This window comes from Mustela lutreola, chromosome 7 (assembly GCF_030435805.1).
Source record: "Mustela lutreola isolate mMusLut2 chromosome 7, mMusLut2.pri, whole genome shotgun sequence".
Classification (NCBI taxonomy): domain Eukaryota; kingdom Metazoa; phylum Chordata; class Mammalia; order Carnivora; family Mustelidae; genus Mustela; species Mustela lutreola.
The window spans coordinates 109977663-110003720 of record NC_081296.1 but is presented as its reverse complement, the minus strand read 5'-3'; the positions used below and the strand labels follow the sequence as shown (position 1 = coordinate 110003720).

Here is a 26058-nt window from a genome sequence, read left to right as displayed (position 1 = left end):
TCTCAAACATGAGAGTGTGCACAAATCGCTGTGAGTATGGGTAAGAAGGGGATTCTGACTCAGAAGGACTGGGGTCGGGGGGCAGGGCAGAGATTCTTCGTTCTCTAACAAGCTTCCAGGTGATGATGCTGGGACTGCTTGGCCTGTGGACCATATTCTGGGTAGCAGGTCATGAAAGCAGTCCCCCATGTAACAAGACCAACTCATCTAAGATTGTCAGACTGAAAAGCCATATGTCGGCACTCTGGTTGATGTGCCCATGGAGCTCACCCTTTCTGATTTCAGGGACACCACCTTGGGCAACTCCAGACCAGCCCATCTGTCATTTAAATACCAACAAATGATCCCAGTTGATGTAAAGCAGGAGACTTCCCAGGTAAATTCTCTCTGGATTTGCAATCCATGAAATTGTGAGATGTAACAAAATGGTGGTTGTTCAAGCCAACAAAGTTTTGTTGTGCAGCAACAGATAGCCAGAAGAGAATTTGGTCTAACATGTTCTAGGTGCATATTAGAACCAATTTAGGAGGCTTTTAAAAAAAATATTGATTCCTGAGCTCTAGCCCCAGAGATTCTGATCCAGTTGATCTTAAGTGGGGTTCAGGCGTTAAAAGCTTTAAGAGCCCCAAGATATCTCTTATAATATATTCTATATAAATTTTAATGGGCAGGCACATTTTAAGGCTATTTCAACAGATGATGAAGAACCATCAATCAGGGAGCCGATGTGGCATATCTGTGTTTGACATAATCATGCCAACATTATGGAGGATATAGATTTGAGGGGTTGAAGACCGGCACTAGGGAAACCCATTAGGAGGTTGTTGCAGAAATCCAGGTCAGAAATTATGGCAGTTTAAGCTAAAACAGTGGTAGCAGGCCTGGGAGGACAGGATGAATGAGAAAGGCTCAGAAGACAGACAGTTCTAGGAGACTAGATATGGGAGAGGAGGCAAAGGCGGGAGCTCAGCACAGAGTTTAAGAATACAGCCTGGGTCAGCAACCTCTTTGACCTCAGCCTCAGCAACTTCTTCCTAGAAACATCACCAAAGGCAAAGGAAGCAAGGTCAAAAATGAACTATTAGGACTTCATCAAGATAAAAAGCTTTTGCACAGCAAAGGAAACAGTCAATAAAATCAAAAGACAACTGAGAGAATGGGAGAAGATATTTGAAAATGACGTATCAGATAAAGGGCCAGTATCTAAAATCTATAAAGCAGTTATCAAACTCAACATCCAAAGAACAAATAATCCAATCAAGAAATGGGCAGAGGACATGAACAGACATTTCTGCAAAGAAGACATCCAAATGGCCAACATAACACACACATGAAAAAGTGCTCCACATTACTCGGCATCAGGGAAATCCAAATCAAAACCACAGTGAGGTACCACCTCACACCAGTCAGAATGGCTAAAATTAACCAGTCAGGAAATGACAGATGTTGGTGAGGATGTGGAGAAAGGGGAACCCTCCTACACTGTTGGTGGGAATGCAAGCCGGTACAGCCACTCTGGAGAACAGTATGGAAGTTCCTCAAAAAGTTGAAAATACAGCTACCCTACGACCCAGCAAATGCACTACTGGGTATTTACCCTAAAGATATAAATGTAGTGATCCAAAGGGGCACATGCACCCCAGTGTTTATAGCAGCAATGTTCATAATAGCCAAACTATGAAAGAACCCAGATGTCCATCAACAGATGAATGCATAAAGAAGATGTGATATGTATAGGTATACTATGCAGTCATTAAAAAACCCCCAAACCTTGCCATTTGCAACAACATGGTTGGAACTAGCGGGTATTATGCAAAGAGAAATAAGTCAATCGGAGAAAGATAATTATCATATGATCTTACTGATATGAGGAATTTAAGAAACAAGATAGAGGATCATAGGGGAAGGAAGGGAAAAATGAAACAAGATGTAACCAGAGAGGGAGATAAACCATGAAGAGACTCTTAATTTCAGGAAACAAACTGAGGATTGCTGGAAGAGAGGGGGTTGGGAAGGATGGGGTGGCTGGGTTATGGACACTGGGGAGGGTATGTGCTATGGGGAGTTCTGTGAAGTGTGTAAACCTGGCAATTCACAGACCTGTACCCCTGAAACAAATAATACATTATATGTTAATTTAAGAAAAAAAAAGAATCCAGTCTAGGTGCCTGGGTGGATGACGGTGACATTCCCAGCATCTGGGAATTGGTGCACGAGAAGAAGAATAAGAGTAGCAAGCAAGATGAGTTCATCTGGGGATATGTTGACCCTGTGTTACATAGAATACCCAGGTGGGACTGTCTGCAAGGCATCTGGGTACATAAATTTGAATGGCAGAGAAGCAGTATTAGCCACAGATATTGATTTTAGTGGCATCATCGTTTAGACAGCAGCTGAAACCAAAAGAATGGATGAGTTCCATCTCTGAGGGATGCCTATGGACGATACTTCATTGTTCAGCTCAACCCCATTCCACCCTCCTTTTATGGTTTCTTCCTATTCTCCAAAGGTGAAGAGTCCTCAAATGACACTTGCCTGAGCTTTGGAAGGCAGATAGAAAGCAGAGCCCATCCTCTTGCAGTTCTCTGCTGACAAGTAAGGTCATGCGTTCATGAGTGGAGAGGCAATTGCAAGGCTAGACTCAGATGGGCCAGAGGATAGTTGCCTGGATCCATTCCACCCCTTCATATCCACGCCTGTTTCTCCTATGGCCCCCCACACTCTTAGGATCATCTATCTTCTTGCTCTATGTGTCCATAATCTGAAAGTTAAATTAAATTTTTTTGTTATGTCAACAGTTATTAATTAGCACATTAAAAATCACCTAAGCTACTTGAGAAATTGATGCAAAGGTCCCAAACCCCAATATTCTGATTTAACAGGTTCAGGGTGTGGAATCTTTGTTTTGCTTGTTTGTTTGTTTGTTTTTAAGATTTTATTTATTTATTTGACAGACACAGATTACAAGTAGGCAGAGAGGCAGGCAGAGAGAGAGGGAGAAGCAGGCTCCCTGCTGAGTAGAGAGCCCAATGCGGGGCTCAATCCCAGCATCCTGGGATCATGACCTGAGCCGAAGGCAGAGGCTTTAACCCACTGAGCCACCCAGGTGCCCCTAGAATCTTTGTTTTTGAAAACATTCCAGGTGATTCTTTTTTATTTTTTAAATTTTAGGTTGGGAGGGGTAGAAGGAGAGAGAGAGTCCCAAGCAGACTCCCTACTGAGCATGGAGCCAGACATGGTTCATGACCTGAGCTGAAACAAAGAGTCAGACACTTAACCGACTGAACCAATATTCCGGTGATTCTAATATACAGTGAGACTTGAACTATTGACTTTAACGATACGTATGTTAATCTTGGTAATTTTGGCACATACCACAAAAGCTTGTCTGTTGGTCTTCACTGTGTGGACCATGAAGTATGATGGTTATCTGGTTTTCACAGAAGACACAGAGGGATAGTTATTTATCTTGATTTAGTCAAGTGAAACTTAGGCTAAGCAAGTCTTCTTGAATTCAACAGCCATATTATTCATGTTTATATACCTGGGAGGAATTTCTTGCACCAAGTAGATGAATAATAAATAATTATAGAAAGAATATTTATTATTATTTTTTTCTAAATAAATCACATTAGATTTAATAGTTTCTTCACGGATTCTTTGTACTGAGAAAGGGTATTTTCATTGTCCCCTTCATTCTTAAGATTAACAACAGACTTTTTGTACTCTTCAACTTCTTTTGTAGCAAGGAGCTCTTCTTTATTTACTTGCAGATTTTTCTCAGTAGCTTTCATTTGGAGAAGTGTTTCCAGGATATTTTTTTCAGAGGAGCTACTGTTCCATACGTACTCTTCCATGTCTGCTTCAATCTTATCTTTCTCCCATTCTTCAGTTTTCCAAGACTCATGGTATAAAACTGTTAGCAGATATAGTGCATACTCATAATTCTGTCTCTTTAAAGGGCACCTGTTTGTTTTGATGGTAAGTACATCTGTAGTCTTGCAGTATCGCTCTCCCACAAGTTTAATGGGTTTCTTCTTTGCATGATCATCTAAATTTAAACTGGAAAGTTTAACCCTTAAGGTTTCTACTCATGCTTTGGGGTTTCAAATAGATGGTCCTACTGAAACTTAATCAGTTGTGTCCATTTCAATGGGAAAATGCTTCTCACATTTCTCATCACTGTCCAGTGCAGCTGGCCAATCAGTGTAGAAATCTTTAAGAGTTTTACGGTGCTTTTTAATTGCTTCAGGAGTTAAATGCAGAAAATTGGGGATCTTTAATAGTTCTAGATTTCCCTCCTTTGCCATGCGCACTGCCCTTTTTACTGGATAGCCCATTCGAATGGGAAGAGGTACAGCAGAGGGTTTAAATGGTGTTGCAACAGGATAAACACTTGGCCAATCTTGGTCAACAGTCATTTTCTCCACCCTGGAAGGTAATGCCTTTCTTCTCAGCAGTCTTTTATATCTGGGTGTTCTGTCTGCTGTACGTGGGCTTGGTATCGTGGAGCAGGTGGCCAGAGACACAGAGGTACAGAAAACACGCAGGGTCCTGGTCCCCGGCTGAAGGGCCAGCCACGTGGAAAGTGAGGCAGCCACCCTGGTTTCGAGGACCTTATTATTTTTTTTATAAAAGACTTTATTTATTTATTTGACAGAGAGAGAGAGAGATCACTAGTAGACAGAGGGGCAGGTAGAGAGAGGGTGGGGGAAGCAAGTTCCCCACTGAGCAGAGAGCCCAATGTGGGGATTCGATCCCAGGACTCTGAGATCATAACCTGAGCTGAAGCTTAACCCACTGAGCCACCTAGGCAGCCCTAGAAAGAATATTATTAACCTAGGTATTTTGAAGAAGCTTGGCTTCTAAATCTATTTCACCTCCATAAAGCATTTTCATCAGTATTCATTTATTTGGATCTGGGTTTGATCTGGACGTAAGGTGTGAATATAGCACATGAATGAGATAAACTAGGATTTGGATCTTTTGTTCATGCCAACAGCATCTAATCAGGCTCAAGTCCTTCAAGTCAGTATTCTGATTAAATGCCCCAATTACCAGTTAATTGCTAGAGAATAGATGCAACTGGCTCATTTATCTTACAAATTCCAAGTTGGAAACTCAGATGAACAACAATAATTCTAGCCCCACAGTTAGTTAAATGCCAGGCTAAACCTCGCCACTGTCGCTGTAAAATATGCCCCCAGTACTACAACCTAAGCAGACAGCACCAATGAGATTTCACATTAATAGGGTGTTTTGAAAGGGCGCCATCACAGCAGAGAGCTAAAATCCAATAGTGCAAACCACATGGATACACGTTTTCCAAGATAAATACTTTGGCTGACTCCCTAATTAAAGTCATTAATGATCATTAACCTTACAGGAAAAATGACTCATCTGATGGGTAAAAATATACTTGGGTTTCATTTTGGTCTATTATCATCTTTCTAAGGCTACAGATGAACTGTCTGTCCTTATCCACATGTGTGCTCAAGAAAGAAAAAAGAAAGTTCTGGAGGCCCTTTTGCTGAGTTTTGAAAGATTCAGAGTAAAGCTCTGATGCTATATCCTGATCTCCCCTAAATAAGCCTGCTACCCTCCCTGAGGAAACATAGAAAGCAGAGTGGTTCTGTTGACTTAAACATTACATTGGATGACCAGTGATAAATAATGCAAGGTCTACTTACTTTATTGGCTTGCAAAGAGAAATCAATCCAGGGACTCAAATTTATTGTTCGCTGAAATGCATGGATCAACTAATATGCATTGTTCATTCCTGGGTTTTAATCAAATTTAAAATAAATGCACTGTATTATGACACCATGAGAGAGTAAGATGTGTACAAGTTCCCAGCACAGAGGCAGAATCCTTCCGTTTTCCTCATTTTCAGTATAGATCTGATGGTGACGAAGAATATTCTATGAATTTCATCATCCACATAATGGCCAGACTGACCTCCCCACCCCCCACTCCTACTTTTGTGCCACAAAGAATCAAAGTAAATTCGATAGGCGAGGGAGGGATGAGCTGTTCTTTTGGTCCTAGGGCTAAAATCACCAGGTGTTGGGAGCATGTTTAATTAAAATAGTATAAACCTTGATAATGGGCTGTCAATGAATGTTCTAAGGCAGATTTAGTTGACTCTTTTCTTCTAAGATCCATCTGGGCCACTTCTCATAGAGCACCTCCAATTTCCACATGAGAACCCTGGGCAAGGAAGACATGGGTAACTTGTTCAGCACTAAAATTAGGGTCTGCCAGTACATCATCTCCTTCATAAACTTTAAAACCACTTCATATGATTTGTTGTCTCACTGGTGTGGTGTATTAGATGCTATGGTGTTACACCCAGATCCTGATTTTAGCATCTAGACATTCCTTCCCTCAGTTCTCTGGAGTGGCTGATGAAGCGTCACAGTTAAGTTACCCTCTGCAATTTGCCAATAGTTAACAAGAGCTACACTGCACAGTGTTAACTGTCCCTTGCTTTCCCAAGCTGGTCAGTGTGTGTGTGTGTGTGTGTGTGTGTGCTTTTGTTGGTCATACAGAAGCCTAGACCCTTGCCTCAATTTTGGATAAGCTCCTATGGGATCAATTAGCAATAATCGCGCCTCGGATAAACCTCATTGGCTATGATACTGCCACTGCGCAAAGCTACTCCTATGGGATCAAAACAGATCTCTGTGGCAACTTCATCAAAATGCACCCCCCCACACACCCCAGTTCAACTCCCCTCACTTCCTTCCAGGAAGTTTCTCAGAGCACCCCCCAATAAACCTCCTTCAAACAAATCTCCATCTCAGCCTTTTATTTTATTTTATTTTATTTTTTTCCCCAAAGAGCCTCAATCTAAACTACATCTCTATCATCTTTAGAAAAACTGGGTCTGATTCAGTTCCTAAAAGCATTCCAGGTCATTTGTATTTGGTATCCTTAGATAAATGATCACCAAGCGGGAAAGCCTCATTGAGTTAAGACAAATTAGTGTTTGTCATCCATCAGACATTACCTAACTTGGCTCATTTAAAATAATATGGTAACTTCTTTTTTTCGATGTAGAACCACACCTTTATTTGGTTTGTGAAATGTACATGTATCTAGCATCCATGATTACATAAAGCTGTTAAGTCTTTTGAGTGCTGGGCAGAGCAAATTGTTTTCAACACTCAGACACTTTAGAAGCACTCTTTGCAAAAACAGATATGCTAAATACAGATAATTTCCCTCTTTGAAGCAGATCATCAAAGGTGCTCATTGAGGAAACATTTTATCAGTTAGTTTTGATTACTGTGTATGTTCAATCAGTGATTTCTTTTAAAAATCCATTTTTATTAGTATATATCTCTTTTCCTTCCATTCACTCCATGTTATTATCACATTACTACTATGATTAGAGATTTCTAAATTAATGCTGAACCACTGTGAGCCAAATCAGCATATATTAATGGCCAAGGCATACCGAATACTCACTCTGTCCCAAGTGGTTTCTGTGTATAAACTCACCTAATACTTAACAGGAGATTGCTACAGTTATTATCATTGTTTTCCAAATGAGAAAACCTGTCCAAAGTCACAAACCTAGGAAGCAACATACCTAGATTTTGGACCCAAGTGATTTGGTTCCAGAATCGGAGCCCTGAGCCACCCCAATTCACAATTTTCTCAATATCCAGAAATCTAGACCAAGAAAAGGAGAGAATGGGTTAAAATATTTTATAAACTTAGAGAAAAAATAATTACTCTTATTTAGAGAATTCAGGGAAGGCTACATTGAAGGGATGGTGTTTGAACAAGGTCCTAAAATATAAATCACGTTTAGTGGTTATAGTGAATTTCTTTCACCTTTCAAAAGGTCCTACAAGAAAACCTACCAGATTCAGCAAAGAGAAAATAGATAGGAAAACAAAAACAAAAACAAAAACAAAAAACACCGCACCAACTGTGTTTCTTCATCTATTAATAAAAATAAACCATTATATCCCTGGCACTGTACGGATTATAGAGACTTCTGGTGTATGGTCAGTGTAGGCAGAAATTTATAATCTAGTTGCGTAGGTGAGACACTGACTTGAAAAAGGTCAACAAGTAGTAACTACAAAGCCCTATATGGTGAATGCCAAATGAGAGCATAATTGGGTGAGTAAGTAAAAGAGAAATGACAGGTATCAGCAACCCTGCCCCCCAAACCCCCTCCTCAAGATGTATTTCTAAAGGCTCACTGAAACACAGGTACATGGGCTTTGCCAGGGGGTGGGGCAGAGATTACTAGGAAATATTTGGAGGGGTAGAGGTAGAAATGAGACAGGGAGCCAGGGTACAGGATTCCTTGAGAGTAGAATGGATTGAAGTTTGTAAATCCCAGGGTTTTCAAGGCTTAACCTTTTTAGCATCATGTGGAGGTGGATAAAACTAAGAGGAGAATGGTAGAGTTCTGTTTTTAAGGGAAGGTTCTGCCCTGTATTCTAGATCTCCCAGCCTTTTCAGAGGCCTCCATGCCCCAAGTGGCGTGGAAGGCAGAACTGAGTGGGACAAGGAACATCTCAGAAGTCCCAAATAAGGACAAAAGGCAGACTATGCTAGATTCTGTAAGACCCACGCGGCCTTTGAGTAATGGGGTGGGGTGGCAAATCCCAGTAAGAACCGAGACTGATTTTTTTGTCATCCTGGCCAGTGGACTTCCAAGTCATCTAATTTAATGTTTGGGATGAATTCATTACTCGGATATTTTAAATCAACCCAGCATGGTAGTGAAGCAAAATTCATACCAGCTATAGACAATATATATACTAAGCTTTATGGGATTACATTAAAATCATCACTGCCTGGGAAAGCCAAGAAATTTCATGGGAAAAGATGAGATTTTATAAAATCCTTGAAGATCACATAAAATTGAGAAAGTCAAAGCAGGCAGTGGGCAACATTCTGATGGTGTGTACAAAAACATGAAGATGAGACACACCATTCCTTGGAGATAGAATACTTTGGCACTTCTCCAAAAAGCACGAAAGCCACAGGTTATTAACCATATATTTGGGATGGCACCCAAGCTCTAAGCAAGAACTGTCCATATATATTTCTGAAGAGTCTCCAACACTTGTCATTAGACTCATTTAAGCTGGAGCTGCACGTTTAATTTATCATTATCATTACACATCAACCCCTCCCCCCCTTGAGCTGTACTCTGGAGTGTCATTGATGTGACAATCCATTTCCACTTCTTGCCATCCCATATTCCTTGGAAGTCAGGGTGAACATGGGTTCCTCCAGTATTTCTCTGCCCCTGTCATAGTCCACATAGTCAAAACCAGAAAATGCAGCCCATGGATAGGAAATAAATTACACATTCATCCTTTAGTAACAATGGTGGACTGTAGTCCTTGGGCACGTACTGTTTTTGCTACTCAGAGTTAAACACCTTTTCCTCCTTACCAGTTAATGAAAAATGCTGAATCTGCTCTTTTCCAAATCATCTGTTTCCATTAGAGACATGTCAACCTGGACCATCTGTGTGCATCACTTGCAAAACCTGAATTCTTCTATGTAAAGTGGTTCTTATTTAAAGAAGGATAAAGAACTATGGACCTATATTCTACATAAATGCTATTTTAAAATACCATTGTCTAGTATTTAACTATAGGAATTGGTGAGTCTTTAGAAAAGCCCTGGTGTTTAATTTAACCGTGTACATTCAATCAGGAGAAGATATATGCAGACACATACTTTCCTCTACTTCTTTATCTCTGTGTCTCCACACTTTGCTAGCAACCACTCCTTATCTCCTTCTTCCTCTCCCCACACTCCTTCTTCCCACCGCACCCCACCCCCGTCTGACTGCATGGCTGGGCTCTGGTCCATCCATTCCAGGACAAGAAAAGGAGGCTCTCTAACTCCTTATAGCATCTTTTCTGGGCACTTGAACAACAGTGAATTTGCTCCTTTGTCCTACATTTTCCTTCTTTTTCTTCCTCTTGCTCTTTGTTTCTAATGACAACTGACATTATTTTATGCACAATTCATTTTCTATATCAGAGAGCTACTAGATCCTGACTTTGCTGAGTAGAAAAACTTCTTTCACCCAGATAAATAACACATGGTTAATATCTGGGGAGATGTAGAGATGTATTCAAGATGGATAAATGATTTTTAACAATGTAAGGTAAGACATATGTCCTAAGATATTCATCCTTGCTCCTGATAGATGCTATATTTAAAGCTACAGATTTCAGAATGGGGGAAGAATGGGGCAGCTGAGATATTCCTTTTTTTTTTTTTTTAAGATTTTATTTACTTATTTGACACACAGAGAGAGATCACAAGTAGGCAGAGAAGCAGGCAGAGAGAGAGGGAAAGCAGGCTCCCCACTGAGCAGAGAGCCCGATGAGGGGCTCGATCCCAGGACTCTGAGATTATGACCTGAGATTATGACCTGAGCCGAAGGCAGAGGCTTAACCCACTGAGCCACCCAGGCTCCCCGAGATATTCCTTTTTTTAAAAGTGCATTGGAAATGGTCTAGACATAGTTAGAGAATGATTTTCTATAGGCTAATTGAAGCATCAACAATTACAGAGAAATGCTGATCTGGCAAGTTTCCTCACTTTGGGGCACGTGTCAGATGTTCATAAATGGCATGAACAGAAATTTCCAACTCAAATCCAATGGTAACTAAATGCTGAAATCACTACTATTATGTTTTTCTAACAGTTCCAATTCTGAGGAAGGCACACCCATACACAAACTATGAGGTTGAGTATCGTGGTCCAATTCTACTCCTTACAAGAGTCAAGGACCCCCCACAAACTAAGATTATATCAAGTAAACTCTAAGGAGTCTATCCCAGGTGCTACAGTCCTGGACAACAGAGTATCCTCACAAGGGACGAAGACAACAGATGTCAGACCACCAGCATTGTCACTGCAGATGCAAGACAGAGAGACAGCTTGGGCCTGAGACTGATGTACTTCTGATGCTTTCCATTCAAATGGAGCCCAAGTAAAGCCCAGGAGGAAGGGCTCCCAACCACCGGGAGTGCGCAGCTAGGCTTGGACAGTTTGCTGCAAGGAAGCAGAGTAGATGGAGAGGAGGTGGAGTTTGGAGGCATGACAGTCCCCGAGAGAGCAAGGTGCCATATGCTGGGCCCACAGTTAGGGACCTGCATCCCAATGTCGGTGATTCCATGAGCTACTCCTTCTCACAGGAGGGGAGAGAGGAACAGGGATTCCTCCAAACAGCTCCTACCTGAAGAGTAAAGTAGAAGTCCCTCTCTTTTAAGAAACTCAAATTCCCCAAACAGAATCCTCCCCCCACCCCAAAGAGCACTGGGCGTGGTTTCTTTCTGTATGCATTTGCTAAGGCTGCTGTAACAAAGAATCACAGACTGTGTGGCTCCAGCAACAGAAATTTATTACCTCACAGTTTCGGAGACCAGAAATCCCACATCAAGACATTGGCTGGGTTGGGCAAGGGCTGTGAGGGGAAAAGCTGTTCTAGGCCTTTCTTCTGGGCTCACAGGTGACAGTCTTCTATGTATCTTCACATTGTCTTACCTCTATGTTTGTCTCTGTGTCCAAATTTCCCCCTTTTGTAAAGACTGGGGTGGATTAGGGACCCACCCTACCGACCTCATTTTCACCTGATCACCTCTGTAAGGTCCCTTTCTCCAAATAAGGTCACACTAAGTATGATTTCTTCCTTGAATCAAGTGATCCAGAAAAAGCCCGTTTAATAACTAGGGCTGTTTATCAACGGATACGGCACCAGCCAGACAGCAAGATGTCTTACTCCGAAGTGTTGTGTGCACTGTTGGAAAGCATAGCTCACGCCGAAGAGCCCCGCCACGCGGCTCCAATAGCCGTCATTTGTGAACAAGACTCCCGGGAAAGGCATACCTGGCTCCAGCAATGCTTCGGGGCCCTACCCCTCAAACAGAGTCTCTGTCAGGAACATGAGTAACTGGCTCGTTTGCACATGTTCCCTGTCAGAACGGCTCAGCGATCCAGTGCTTCCGTCTCTAAATATTTACAAAGTACTATTTATCAGAATGAAAGAGAATGTTTCTGCTCCACAATGTCGGGCATATGGTAGCAGCATGACATAGAAGATAAATCGTGCGGGGTGATTCCAACTGGATTTAATGCCAGCAATAATTATTTTTAATCAGATGGAAAGTTCCGTCAGTGATACCAGACTATCTAACACTGGAAAATAATTTTGTCAGTTCTCATTGTCTGAGGCTGTTTCTATAAATAATCTCCAAGGGTCTTTTGAAGCCCAACTTTTTTTTTCCTTTTATCATTTCCCATGTTTTCTTTCTATGGGAGGGGTCTACTGGTTGTTGCATACAGAATGCCTTTATTAAATTGTATAAAGCATCTAAGACTTCGCAAAGCTTCTCACAACCACATGGAATTTCAACAAATGTCTTGGTTCTCCACGTACTTCTTCCCTCCCAGAGCCCCCCCGCTTCCCAAAAAAGAGGACAGCAAAATGGAATAATAACCCACGAGAAGCTCGGATCACGAGATATACTGCCAACGTGTGGTGTGGCTGGTGGTGTGTTGCTGGGCCCTCGCTGCCCAGGCTGAGTGTGCATGCACGCCACCACACCCACCCATACCTCGAGAAAGCACAGGAGCATTTCCTAGCCAGCTGTGATCTGGAATATTTTTTAGTAACTGGTAATATAAAAAATCACTGGCTATTGCACTGCATTCACTTGTAGGGGTAAAAATCACATGAAGGAAAACAGTACAAATCCCATTTCCAAGCAATACATAGGGGAGATTCATAATTTATATTATAGGTAAAGGAGGGAAAGTCATGTCTCTGATGTGAACCCAACCCTCAGTTTAGGCTAAAGAATCCTCAGCCACAGTCAGGATTTTTCTTCTGGTCTTGGTGCCTTTGTGGGCGCTAACAGTGGAAACCCAAGTGCCTCACAAGGTGCCTCACTGAGAGGGCACAGTCCAATGTCGGGCCCACCTGACCCTTCTCCCCAAGTTCCCACATTTACCTACTGCCAGGCTGCTCCAGCCTGTGAGTCAAGATGTTTGCAGAGCCCCCAAGCCTAAAGCAAGCAGCATTTCTGCTAGCAAGCAAAAGCCAGTTTCCTACAGCTAAGAGGAAGAGCATGAGAAAAAAAATCCCCTCATGAGAAAGCATTGAGGGCCTTTGACTAGATCTGCTGAGGGGGTAAGTCTCAGCAATTCCTGCTTCTGGATCCCTTTGTACACTTATCTTACCGGTTCTGCAAAAACTGGCTTCTCATTTTGGCTCCTCCTACTCCAAACTGTAGGCTAAATGTTAGCACCTAAACTCTCCAGGCCATTGAGAAACTAGGTGAGTCCTATTGCTTCCCTGGGAGTAGAAGAAACTGGACCCCAGGCTGCTGCCATCACTCCTGGGCCTGCAACTTATCAGAGATCTCCAACAGGGCCGTAGCTGCTAGAAGTCCCAGGACATCCCCAACACACTACCAACGAGAAGACCACTGAGTTTTCGGGTGCTCCTATCTGAGACCGATCTCAGGATCTTGCCTTCAGACAGATAATTCATTTCATAGTCTGCCTTTGCTGCTGAAAGAAAAAGAGGCCCTATTAATTTTCCATGTAGAGCTCTACTTTGATGCCCAGGGGAATAAAAACCTTGGGGTCACCAAGCAAATGAACTTTAGAGACATTAGTGCAGACACTGAAAAGGTAAATGAGTCAGATGACTGACTAACAACTCCTTCCTCAAGTCAGGTAATTTCTAATTCTTTCCATTTACAGAAATGAAGGAGGAATTGTCACTGGATATACTATCAGAAATAATTTTGGAAAACAGATCACGTCATTTTTTTTTTTTTTCAAATAGCTCAGAGGAACGAACGCAATTTGGAACTACGCTATAGCAAAACTTTCTATTTCATCTTTTTACTTAGCATTTTGCTTAAATATTTTCAGATATTTGTTAAATGTCGGGGATGGGTTTATGCGCTTTACACACACTCAATCCATACTCACAACAACCCTGTAAGGTAGGCTTTACTATGACAGCTAATTTATTGATGAAAAAGGAATCCCAGAGAGGTTGACTATTCATCCAAATTCACAGAGCAGTAAGTCACAGAGTTAGATGCAAACTCGAGTAGACTCACCCCACAGGCTGTGTGGATAATGGCTGTATCATGCTAATATTATTCCTCAGCTCCCAGTGGCAAGAGCAGTAATGGCAATGGAAGTGATGCGGAAAACTCACCTATTTTAGCAATAAATATATCTATCCACTGATACATGAATGAAATGAAAAATTTTAAAATCCTTATCCATATTGAGATAAATTTCCAATAAAATTTTACTTTTTAATTTGATTACCAAACTTTGTAACAGATGCTTGTTATTTCATACTAACTTGATATTGCTAAAATTTATAACCAATCCAGAAGCTGTTTTGTCATTTATGGCCTGGGTCACAGGGAATTTAAAAAGTTAAATTTCTATGTATATGCAACTTTTGGTTACAAAGTATAATGGAGTAATAAATATAAGATTTTTATTTTATTTATTTATTTTAATTTTATTTATCTGTCAGAGGTAGAAAGAACGCACAAGCAGGGGGAGCAGGAGGCAGAGGGAGAAGCAGGTTCCTCCCCCGCCCCAGGAGGAACTTGATCTCAGGACCCTGAACTCATGATCCGAGCTGAAAGCAGCCGCTTAACTCACTGAGCCACCCAGGCATCCCTAAGTATAAGGCTTTTAAACAAAAACACCACATTAAGGTAAATTTGGGGGGGGGGGGGACACTGAAAAAATTACCAATTTTTGAAACTGGGCTTATGTATTTTTCTCATTCTTGTATTTATCTTTGTTATACATTTGAGATATTAGGATTTTTTTTTATACATAACACATCCATGTATTTGTTTAAGTGGATAATGTTGAGTATCAGACTACCATGTTGTTTAGATTCCTTTGGATTTTTTTAAAGCCACATTACTAAGGTATGATTAACATACAAAAACCTACCATGACGTCTTGACTGGAGGTCTCTACATAATCGCTTTGATCCTTCTCTCACCAATCAGCAGCCAGGCAAACAGTCCCCTACCAGAATTCACACACAGTTCCATGAAGGGACTTTTTTTCCTGCAGAGTGCCTTGTAGATTTTCGAAGGCTGGAGAGGGGTAAAGAGGTGATGGCCGTGGTTGATAAACAATGAACAGCTGAGAAAAAATTTTATGTCTACCTCTTCCAAATGGTATTAGTCCTTTTCCTGCCATCATCCAAATGTTTAAACCAAATGAAGAATCTTTGAAGTCTTTTGCGGGGTGGGGCAGAGAGGGAAGAACTAGAAAATATGCATAGTAAGAGAAGAAATAATATACTCCTATTTAATGTTTATCATTAAAATCTTGACTTAAACCTATCGTCTGCAGACATATGAGTAACCTAGCTCATGCAATAAGTAAAAATCCATGAGTAATGGAAACATTTAGTTTTTGTGTGCATTTTGGGGACCTGATTTTTATAAAAGGAAAAGCGGAGAAAGCTGGGACACAATGGTTTTCCAAAAAGTTAAGAGCCCAAATATCCTTCATCACGAACAATTCAATAGCTTCCTTTCAGACATACCAAGTTTAAGCAACACAGGTCATCTGTGAGTCTTGAAAGATGTAAGCTCCCTGAATTCCCACCCCACTCTGTTGCCCACCCCCCTCCCCAGATCCACTCTCCCCCTTTCCTAAGTAATAGAATCCCTGATCTTTAGCTAGGCATATTGCCACCCAATTGAAAGAAGAGAGACCATGTGACTGAGTTTTGGCCTGGGAGGTCCATGGGACTTCTGAGCAGTCTCTTTAAAGGACGGGTATGTTCTTTGTCCATATATCCATGTAGCTGCCTGTGGCAAGGATATGATGGCTGGAGATTGAGAGGCCATCTCAGAACTTGAGGAAGGGCAAGCAGAGAGCTGGGAGGTGCCTGGGTCTCTGATGACTTAGGAGAGCCCCAGAGAAGGTCTGGCCTCTTTGCTTTCAGACGTCTTTCACTTGAGATAGACATGAGCTCCTGTCCTGTTCAAACCATTGTTACTTTAGCTTTTTCTGTTCTAGGGAATCAATTCATGGTGCCTGAAAAGTAGTCCATCCCTAATATAAATTACGCATCATGACACACCCATTTTCATGATTAAGGTTTAGCACTTAGTATTTTCATGACAAAGTGGAAGGGCAGAGAGATTTGTCATTTGATTCATTCCACTCTAGTTCCATGCTTGAAAAGCTGTTGGGTTTCCCTCAAGTTTGCTTGATCATGCAGCAGTTTCCAATGACTTTGGCCAGCCTGTTTGAAAACTCTGGTTTATATGTCATAACTATCTGGACCTCTACAGTATAACAGATCTTTTATTTTCAAATATCAAATTCCCGGTGAAAAAGAAGAAATACTTTTAAAACTAGACCCCATTAGTTGCTGTGAAACGCCTTCTGTGTTACTTACTGCAAATGTGTTCTCTGGTTGCTGGATATATGGAACCCACCACTTGTGTCCCCATAATGTCCTCTGTGTCCAGATTCCAGCCTCATCATCCTACAAATAAGGTGGATACTTGTCAGGAATGTTTTGATTTAAAATGAGAGAAATTTCATTCAAGCTAACTTAACAAAAGAATCCTTTCTTTGTTCATGCCACCAAATAGTCCATGGGACATAGGTCTGCTGGCTTCCGACATGGCTTGGGTCAAGCGGTCATCAGAAATCTCTTTCTTGACATTTTAAGGCCTGCTCTCCTCTGCGGTGGCAAGATTTCTCTGTATGGTGGACAAAACAGCTCCCGGCAGTTAAAGGTTCCCACAGTCTTTCATGTTAGCATTATGATCCCAAAATGGGCTGCCTCTAATTTTTTTGGCTTAAGACATGTGCTCCCCTGTGCATAAATCCATAGCTAGAGGACAAAGTGTTCTGATTAGCAATGTCTTTTAGCCAGGGGTACTGCATGAGCAGAGCACAAGAGAAGAATGAGAAAGAAAAAGGATGGATTTTATCACCAAAAAAGAGCATACTTCGAAAGGAAATGTATCAGATATTACTACATGGCAATACAACAACCCTGAAAATAAGGACAAATAATGTGTTACTTTCAACATCTTTGGATGCTGTCCAGGTCTCAGACTTCTCATTGTACTATATTTTACAGCTGATTCTATTCTACCACTAACCTGTGGTAAAGCTAAATACTTACTTTTTTTTAAAAGGTTTTATTTATTAATTTGAGAGAGAGAGCACAATTGGGGGAAGGGTCAGGGAGAGAGGCAGAAGCAGCCTCCCCGTTGAGCAGGGAACCCAATGTGGGATTTGATCCCAGGACCCTGGCATCATGACCTGAGCTGAAGGCAGACGCTTAAACATCTGAGCCACCCAGCTGCCCCTAATACTTATTTTTTATACGGTTTTTCTCGCCTTCTAATGTCTTTTCCAGACTTTGTGCTTTTCAACCTACAGAGGGATGATTGAGAGGACTGAGGCTGTGCAGCAATGGGGACTTCATAATTCTTTGCTTAAACCCAATACAGAAGAGCTGGGTTTAAATGATTTGGGGATAACAAGGTAGAGAGTAAAACTGCGTGGATTTAGGAAGTGCTTTGAGAGATCATGAGCCTGGATGCTACCGCGATGTGAAAGGAATGGTACTGACAACTAGCATAGAAACTCTACCACCCAATAGTTTGTGTATCGCAGGTTTTCCTATCTCTGGAGTTTCAGCTCCAGTTCAAACAGGGACTTCAATGGGAGCCAGGCAGACAAAAGAGGCCAGAACATGGCAGAAGCAAGGATGGATCAAGAAGGATCATTGGCCAGTCATCTAAATGGAAATGGTGCCCTTAGCCTTGACCAAATGGCATCAATAGCTATGTGCTCCGGATGTGGTAAGCTGCATAAGACAACCAACAGTATGCAGGTCAACAGATGACCATGTCCAAGTCTCAGGTGTGGGACAGGGCTCCACAGAGCAATAGTGGTTACTGAGAGATGGGTGTTCTTCCCACAAGAATAGGTACTGGCAAAAGCTAGGTGGACTCGGACTTGGACAAGTGGTTTAACATTACAACAACAACAACAGCAGCAACAACAATAACAAAACCTTTTACCCCCAGCAGGGAACCTCAGGTATACATCAAGAAACAAATGCAATAATAGCACAATTATGGAGACAGAGCTGGTTGTGGGGGTGGGGGGGTGGACATGGCTTTGATCTGGGACATGCAACTGTCAGCTGCTCCTCAGATTACAATGACTGGAGGGTGTGGAAGTGCATCTACCTTGAGACTTGAATTACAATAGTTGAGAAACCTGGCGCTGAGTTTACTGGTTAAAGTTAGCTGCCAGAACCTTCCAATGAGGAGGATAAAGATAAATTTGAGGCAATTCTCAACTAGTTTATAAACTTGCTCTTAATCTTTTGTATCTTGAACCACCTACTATAGTGCTAGGCATTGGATTCAGTACAGACTTACTGAATTAAAGGAGGAATAACATGGGGCGCCTGGCTGGTGCAATTGGATTAAGCGTCTGACTCTTGGTTTTGGCTCAAGTGGTGATCTCAGGATCCTGGGATCAAGCCTTTAGTCGGGCTCTTTACTCAGCATGAACTCTGCTTAAGACTCTCACTCCCCTTCCGTCTGCTCCTCCCTACTATGCTCTCTCTCTCTAAAGTAAATAAATAAATCTTAAAAAAAAAAAAAAAAGAGGAATGACAAACAGACACTCATCTCTCAGTGAGACCATCCACCAAACAAGTACCATACCACAGGTGCGGCTACAAATGGGAAGAATGCAGGCTGGGGCCATCTGATTGTGTGAGCTTGGTCGGCTCACTGCAGTGTTCTAACCAAACCAGCCAGCCAGCTCCTGCCTACACCTCCAGGAGCCACAAAAACTCTTATTAATAGTCATCTGCCTTTCTAGCTCCCAGGAGTGATGTGAGGTCTACATTTTATTGAACTTTGGAGTTCTTGGAGAGATAAGAGAGCTTTTGGAATTAGAAACATGGGGCTTTTCACCCCCAGAATAATGACATTTCCAGGCCCAGTACTATCTAGAAGGGGTTTTGTTCTTTTTTAAATTTGTGTGGTGGGTGGTCTGATGTACTAATTGAGGGCATTCTCACCCACTGTATCTTTCTGGCTCTGATCTAAGGAAAACCCTCTTGCCCCTTATGTGTTTATTTCCCTCTCAAAAGGCATGTAAACTTAGGTTATAGAGGAAACCCTTTGTGGTTTCTGTGACCACTCATCTTATATGAGACGGCAAAATCAGTTTTGGAACCTCCTGGGAATCAGAAAGGGTAGGTGTTGCCAGATTATCTTGGCCATCATTGGGCTGACAGATGTCACACCCAGGTTGTTCTCATGCCCAAGTGATTATCAGGAGCCAGGCCAGACCTCCAAGCTGGTGGTCCAAGGGCACACACAGTCAGAGCGGGTAGCGGGCACAAGGCAGAGTCAAATCTGCTCTACTCAGGTCAAAACAGGAGGCTCTCCTAAGACATAATCAAAGTTAAGCAAGGCAAGGTTTCCTGGGTGGGTAGAAACAGAGTTTGTATCCCTTGTATCAGAGAACATTTAGGTGAAGGGAAAAAAAAAGAAGAGAATGCTTTGTATAGCGCTGTGTCCTCCCAAGTGTCCTCGACTTTAGGGAAGACTTGATGAGAAGACATCGTGGAGCTCTACTGTTGGTCTGAGATCCTCTTCACTGGTCACTGCCTCCTTCGCTCTCAGAGCTCTTCTTTTGAAGGGGACTGTGTCCCTGTTGTGTGACCAGACTGTGGCTCTGTGGGCTCATCTTCAAACACCCCTCCATATGTACTTAAGAGCTAGAGCCTTAGTCTCATGGGAGGCTCAGGTCTTATCATCTGAATTAGGGCTGGGGTTGGGGGCAGGGACCGCATACGTGGGAAGGGGATGGTGCCGGGGAGGAAGCCTTCCCGGTGCTCCGGACCATTCGTTCTGCCCTGCTGGTGGGGCCAGCACCGGGGGCCTGCTACAGTCTGCTGAGATCTGCTGTGGCTGCAAGCCGAGGCAAGGGCTCAGGGCAAGCATGGCTGATCCCACCCACTCTTGCTGCTGGTACAGTTGGCCTTGACATTTGCGGGCAAGATCTCTGAGCTTCTGTCTTGGGCAGGGGCATTTGGGAGAAGGTGGCAGCTCTCGACAGACATTCTCTCCTCACCCACATAAATCCTCAGAGGGTTTCCCTCTGTGGGTTTATAAAAGCCCATTATCTAATTCATGACTCAGAGAATTGAGCTTTCTGGCAAGTGGCTTTTTAAGTCACATTTTGAATAATTTCTCAGCAATTCATTACATAGGAAAACAGGTCCCTTTTGTTCTAATACTTAGCTTAGGAATGCAGCCCCTTCTGCCAGATTCATTAACAAAACCTGTGTATGCGGGCTGAACATCTCTAGCTGCTTTCTTATATGTACTAAAACTTGCTGATCATTGAAATGTAAATTTTTACCTTTGGCTGAACATGATTCATGGGTCTCAGCTTATACAAAATGGCAATGTGACTTTCAAATGCCCAGGATAGCGCCAGACCAAGTGCCCATTGTGAGATGAGACTTAACGTGTGGCAACAAAGCCAAGGCCACATGTCATTTTTCCAAATGGCAGCAGAAGGGAGGGCCCAGTAATGAACACGGTCACAGCGTGAGGGGAAAAAAGTCCCTCTCGTTGGCCATATAGTGACCCACAGCTCAGCAGAGCCCCACGACAGGACCAGACCGTTCGAGCTCCTGGTCATATCAATTATCATCACTGTGAAAACAGTTCAGACTTGCCATTTCAGGCTGGCCTTGCAGCGTGGGGGGTAGATTCTCTACACTGAGGGAGGGGAGCTGTGGCCAATGGACCCCAAACCAGTGAAGCTAGTAAAATGGCATGAGGCATAAGGAACCATCTCAGGGAACAGGGCTGCTTGATACAAAGCTAGATACACTTATTTCTAAATATATATTTTTATTTATATTATGCATAAGATTGTATATAATAATATGTGATATTATTTATATATGTTTAAAATATTTAATGTGTTGAAACTAGAAGCTTAAAATGTTTAAAAACATATATACCTTTTAAATTTTTTGATGGTGATAAAATACAAATAATATTTACCATCTCAAGCTTTTTAAGATTTTATTTATTTATTTGAGAAAGAGACAGAGAGCATGAGCAGGGGAAGAGGGAGAAAGAGAAGCAGACTTTGCACTGGATAGGGAGCCCGACCCAGGGCTCAATCGCAGGACCCCAGGATCATGAACTAAACTGAAGGTAGATGCTTAAATGATTGAGCCAACCATGTGGTCCCAAGCATTTTTAAGTGAGTATTTTTAGTGGTATTAACTGCATCTAAATTGCTTCATAGCCATCACCACCACTCATGTCCCAGAACTCTTTTCACCTTGTAAAACTAAGCTTCTGTATTCATATTTTTCATTTTATTATTATTATTATTAATTTAAATTTTAGGTAGTTAACATACAGAGCAATATTGGTACCTGGAATAGAATTTGGTGATTCATCCCCTATATACAACACTCAGGGCTCATCACAAGTGTCCTATTTACTTCCTGTCAACCATCTAGCTCATCCCCAACACACATCCCTCCATCAGTTCTCAGTTTGTTCTCTGTGCTTAAGGGTCTCTTATGACTTGTTTCCTTTTCTCCTTTTTTTTTTCTTTTCCCCCTTCCACATGTTCATCTGTTTTCTTTCTTAATTCCACATATATGGTATTTGTCTTTCTCTTTTTCACTTAGCATAATACACTCTAGCTCCATCCACATCATTGCAAATGGCAAGATTTCATTCTTTTGATGGCCGAGTAATATTCCTGTGTGTGTGTGTGTATGCACGTGCACATACACCACATCTACTTTGTCCATTCGTCAGTCTATGGTAATGATTGATAATGCTGTTATCAACCTCGGGGTGCATGTATCCCTTTGAATCTACATTTTTGTATACTTTCCATAAATACCTAGAAATGCAATTGCTTGACCATAAGGTAGTTCTGTCTTTAACTTTTTCAGGAACCTCCATACTGTTTTCCAGAGTGACTACACCAGCTTGCATTCCCACCAACAGTGCAAGAGGGTTCCCCTTTCTCTGCTTCCTCACCAACGCCTATTGTTTCTTGTGTCATTAATTTTAACCATCCTGACAGGTGTGAGGTGGTATCTCATCATGGTTTTGATTTGTCTTTCCCTGATGATAAGTGATGTTGAACATCTTTTCATGTGTCTGTTAGCTATCTGAATGTCTTTTTTGGAAAAGTGTCTATTCATATCATCTGCTTATTTCTTAACTAGGTTATTTGTTTTGCAGGTATTGAGTGTGATAACTTCTTTGTAGATTTTGGGATACTAAACCTTTATCTGAGATGTCATTTGCATATACTTTCTCCCATTCCATAGGTTTCCTTTTAGTTTTGTTGATTGTTTCCTTTGCTATGTAGAAGATTTTTATCTTGATGATGTCCCAATAGTTCATTTTTGCTTTTGTTTCCATTGCATTTGGTGATGTGTCTAATAAGAAGTTGCTATGGCCAAGGTCAAAGAGATTGCTACCTGTGTTCTCTATGATTTTGAAGGTTTCCTGTCTCACTCACATTAAGGTTTTTATCCACTTAAAATTTATGTTTTAGTATAGTGAAACAAGTGGTTCAGTTTCATTCTTCTGCATGTAGCTGTCCAATTTCCCAACACATTTGTTGAAGAGACTGTCTTTTTTCTCTTGGATATTCTCTCCTGTTTTGTCAAAGATTAGTTGACCGTATAGTTGCAAGTCCATTTCTGGACTCCCTATTCTGTGCTGTTGATCTATGTGTCTGTTTTTGTGCCAATATCATACTATCTTAATGACTATAGCTTTTTCATGTAATTTGAAATTTGGCATCATTATGCCTTCAGTTTGTTTTTATTTTTCAGAATTGCTTTGGCTATTTGGGTTGAAGCTTCAAAAAAGAAATCAAGGAATTGATCCCGTTTGCAATTGCACCAAAAAGAAGATACTTAGGAATAAACGAAGAACTAAAAGATCTATATTCTGAAAACTACAGAACACTTATGAAAGAAACTGAAGATCACACAAAGAAATGGAATAACATTCCATGCTCATGGATTGGAAGAACAAATACCGTTAAAATGTCTATACTACCCAAGGCATTCTCCACATTTAATGCAATTCCTATCAAAATAACATCAGCATTTTTCACAGAGCTGGAACAAACAATCCTAAAATTCACATGGAACCACAAAAGACGCTGAATAGCCAAAGCAGTTTTGTATCCATTAAACAATAACTGTCCATTCCCTACTCCCTCAGCCTCTGACAGCTATCATTTTATTTTATGTCCTATGATTTTGACTACTCTAATTACCTCACATACATGAAATCACATAGTATTTGTCTTTTTGTGCCTGGCTTATTTCATTTAGCATAAGGTTCTCAAAGTTCAGCCATGTCATAGCATATGTCAGAATTTCTTTCCTTTTAAAGACTTAATAATATTCCATTGTATGTATGTATCACTTTCATCTGTGGGCACTTGGGTTGCTTATGCTGCTAAGAACATGGATTTATGTCTTAATTAGCTTGGGTTGCCTTAACAAAACATGATAGAGTAGGTGGATTACACAAGAGAAATTTATTTTCTTACAGTTCTGGATGTTGGAAGCCCCAGATCAGGGTACCAACCTGGTCAGGTTCTTAAAGATTTTATTTATATATTTAGAGAGAGAGAGAGAGGGAGAGTGAGAGTGTGTGATAGGGATAAGGACAGAGGGAGAGAGAATCTCAAGCAGACCCCTCACTGAACCTGGAGCCCAACGCAGGGCTCAATCTCATGACCCTGAGATCATGACCTGAGCCCAAAGCAAGAGTTGGACGTTTAACCAATTGTGCTACCCAGATGCCCCACAGGTTCTAATAAAAGTGCCCTTCTGGCTTGCATATGGCCATCTTCTCACTGTGTCCTCATACAGGAGACAGGAGAGAGAGAAAGGGAGAATGAGAGGGAGAAGAAGAGAGGAAGAGAGTGGAAGAGGGCAAACTCTCTAATGTCCCTTATAAGGGCACTAATCTCACTATGAGACTTCCTTCCTGACCTCATCTAGATCTTATTACCTCCCAAAGGGCCCATTTCCAAACACTCATAATACTGGGGATTCGAGTGTCAACATACGAACTTTGATGGGACACGATTCAGCCCTTACCAGTATACAAACATCTCTTCAAGACCCCGCTTTCAATTCTTTTGGGTATATACCCAGAAATGGAATTGCCGGAGCATTTTAAGTTTTTGAGAAACTAGGCTACTTTTTTCCATAGAGCTATACCATTTTATATTCCCACCAGCAGTACTTGGGTCCCAATTTCTCCACATCCTCACCGACACTTGCGATTTCCTGGTTTTTTGAGACTAGCCATCCTAATGGGTATGAAATGGTATCTCATTGGGATTTTGATTTGCATTTCCTTAATGATTAGTGACTTTGAGCGTCTATTCATGTATTTACTGGCCATTCAAAGACATATAATACATACTTTAATCAATATATACTTTACACATTTTAAAAGCACATGTTATATAGATGCTAGGAAAAAAACCAGAAGAAATTATACTGTAAGGTTATTGATTCTACTGGTAAGACTAAGGGTGTATTTTTCTATATGTTCTAAGTTGCTTTTAATAAGGAGGATTTTCTCTTATAATTATACTGTCATATCATTAGCAGCACCACCTAACATTTCTTGTTACGTCATTTTGTTCTGGCACTGCACTAAGCATTTAACATGCATTATTCCAAATAAACTCTATTATCACCATTGATAACTGGCATCACAATTATATGTATATATGTTATTTTGTTAAAAAAGAAAAAAACAAAGAAGGTCCTGTTCAAGAATCTCAGGGCTATCAAGGTGACTCACCACCAAGTTCATTAGAGATCCTTTATTGGTCACTTCACAGCACACAGTCCCTGAGTTCGAACTTAAGACAGGTTGCCTAATAGAGAAGACAAACTTCTTTGTACTAGAGTTCTCAGAAGCACTCCATAGAGGTCCATTAGACATTTTATTTACTTCAACAATGTCGAAAATAAATAACGACACCTACTATGCTCTGGGCCCTCAGACAAAATGCCAAGAGAAAAGGCAGTTCCCACCCTCCAGGGTTTGGCAGGGCGAGGTGTGTGAGCAAGCTCCAGGAGCTTCCTTAACTGCTCTTCAAGGAGCCACGTAGAGGCACAAAGAAAAGAGGACTCTGCCTCTCGTGGCATGTGAGATTTATCTGGAGGGCTTAGTAACACCATCCCAGACTTACTGAATTAGAAGCTCTGGGACAGGGACGCCTGGGTGGCTCAGTTGGTTAAGAAGCTGCCTTCAGCTCAGGTCATGATTCCAGCATCCTAGGGTCGAGTCCCACATCAGGCTCCTTGCTTGGCAGGGAGCCTGCTTCTCCCTCTGCCTCTGCCTGCCACTCTGTCTGCCTATGCTTGCTCTTGCTTCTCTCTCTATGACAAATGAATAAATAAAATCTTTGGGGAAAAAAAAAAAAAAGAAGAAGCTCTGAGACAGAGCCTTGGGAATCTGTGTTTTTTATATAGTTGCCCAGGTGACTGTGATTTGGAGCCAGGATAAGGAATCACCAGGTTTTGTATGGTACCTGGAACTAGCTATTGCTAACTGACAGGGTAATCTCTCTTTAGATAAAAGAGTAAGGGAGAAATTTTATGGAGTAAGAGACACTTAAGATGGGTGTGGAAGGATGCTTATGAATCTCAGGTTTTATTCCTTTATTCATGTATCATCCTACGGATAACATATCTTGCAGAAGTGTTAAAGAAGGCCTATCTGGTACAGCCATTATGGGAAACAGTATTGAAGACCTTCAAAAAATTAAAATTCGAATGATGATATGATCCAGCAATCCCACTCTGAAGGAAATGAAGGAAATCCCACTGAAGGAAACGAAATCAGCATCTGCAAGTGTCATCTGAGCACCCATGTTCACTGC

General features: G+C 41.5%; 2 pseudogenes; both read right to left on the bottom strand.

The window, feature by feature from the left end:
- Positions 1-3617: 3617 nt before the first annotated feature.
- Positions 3618-26058, bottom strand: part of LOC131837241 (small ribosomal subunit protein mS35-like) — a 44509-nt pseudogene continuing 22068 nt past the window's right edge.
- LOC131837355 (U4 spliceosomal RNA) lies at positions 6594-6659 on the bottom strand (annotated as a pseudogene).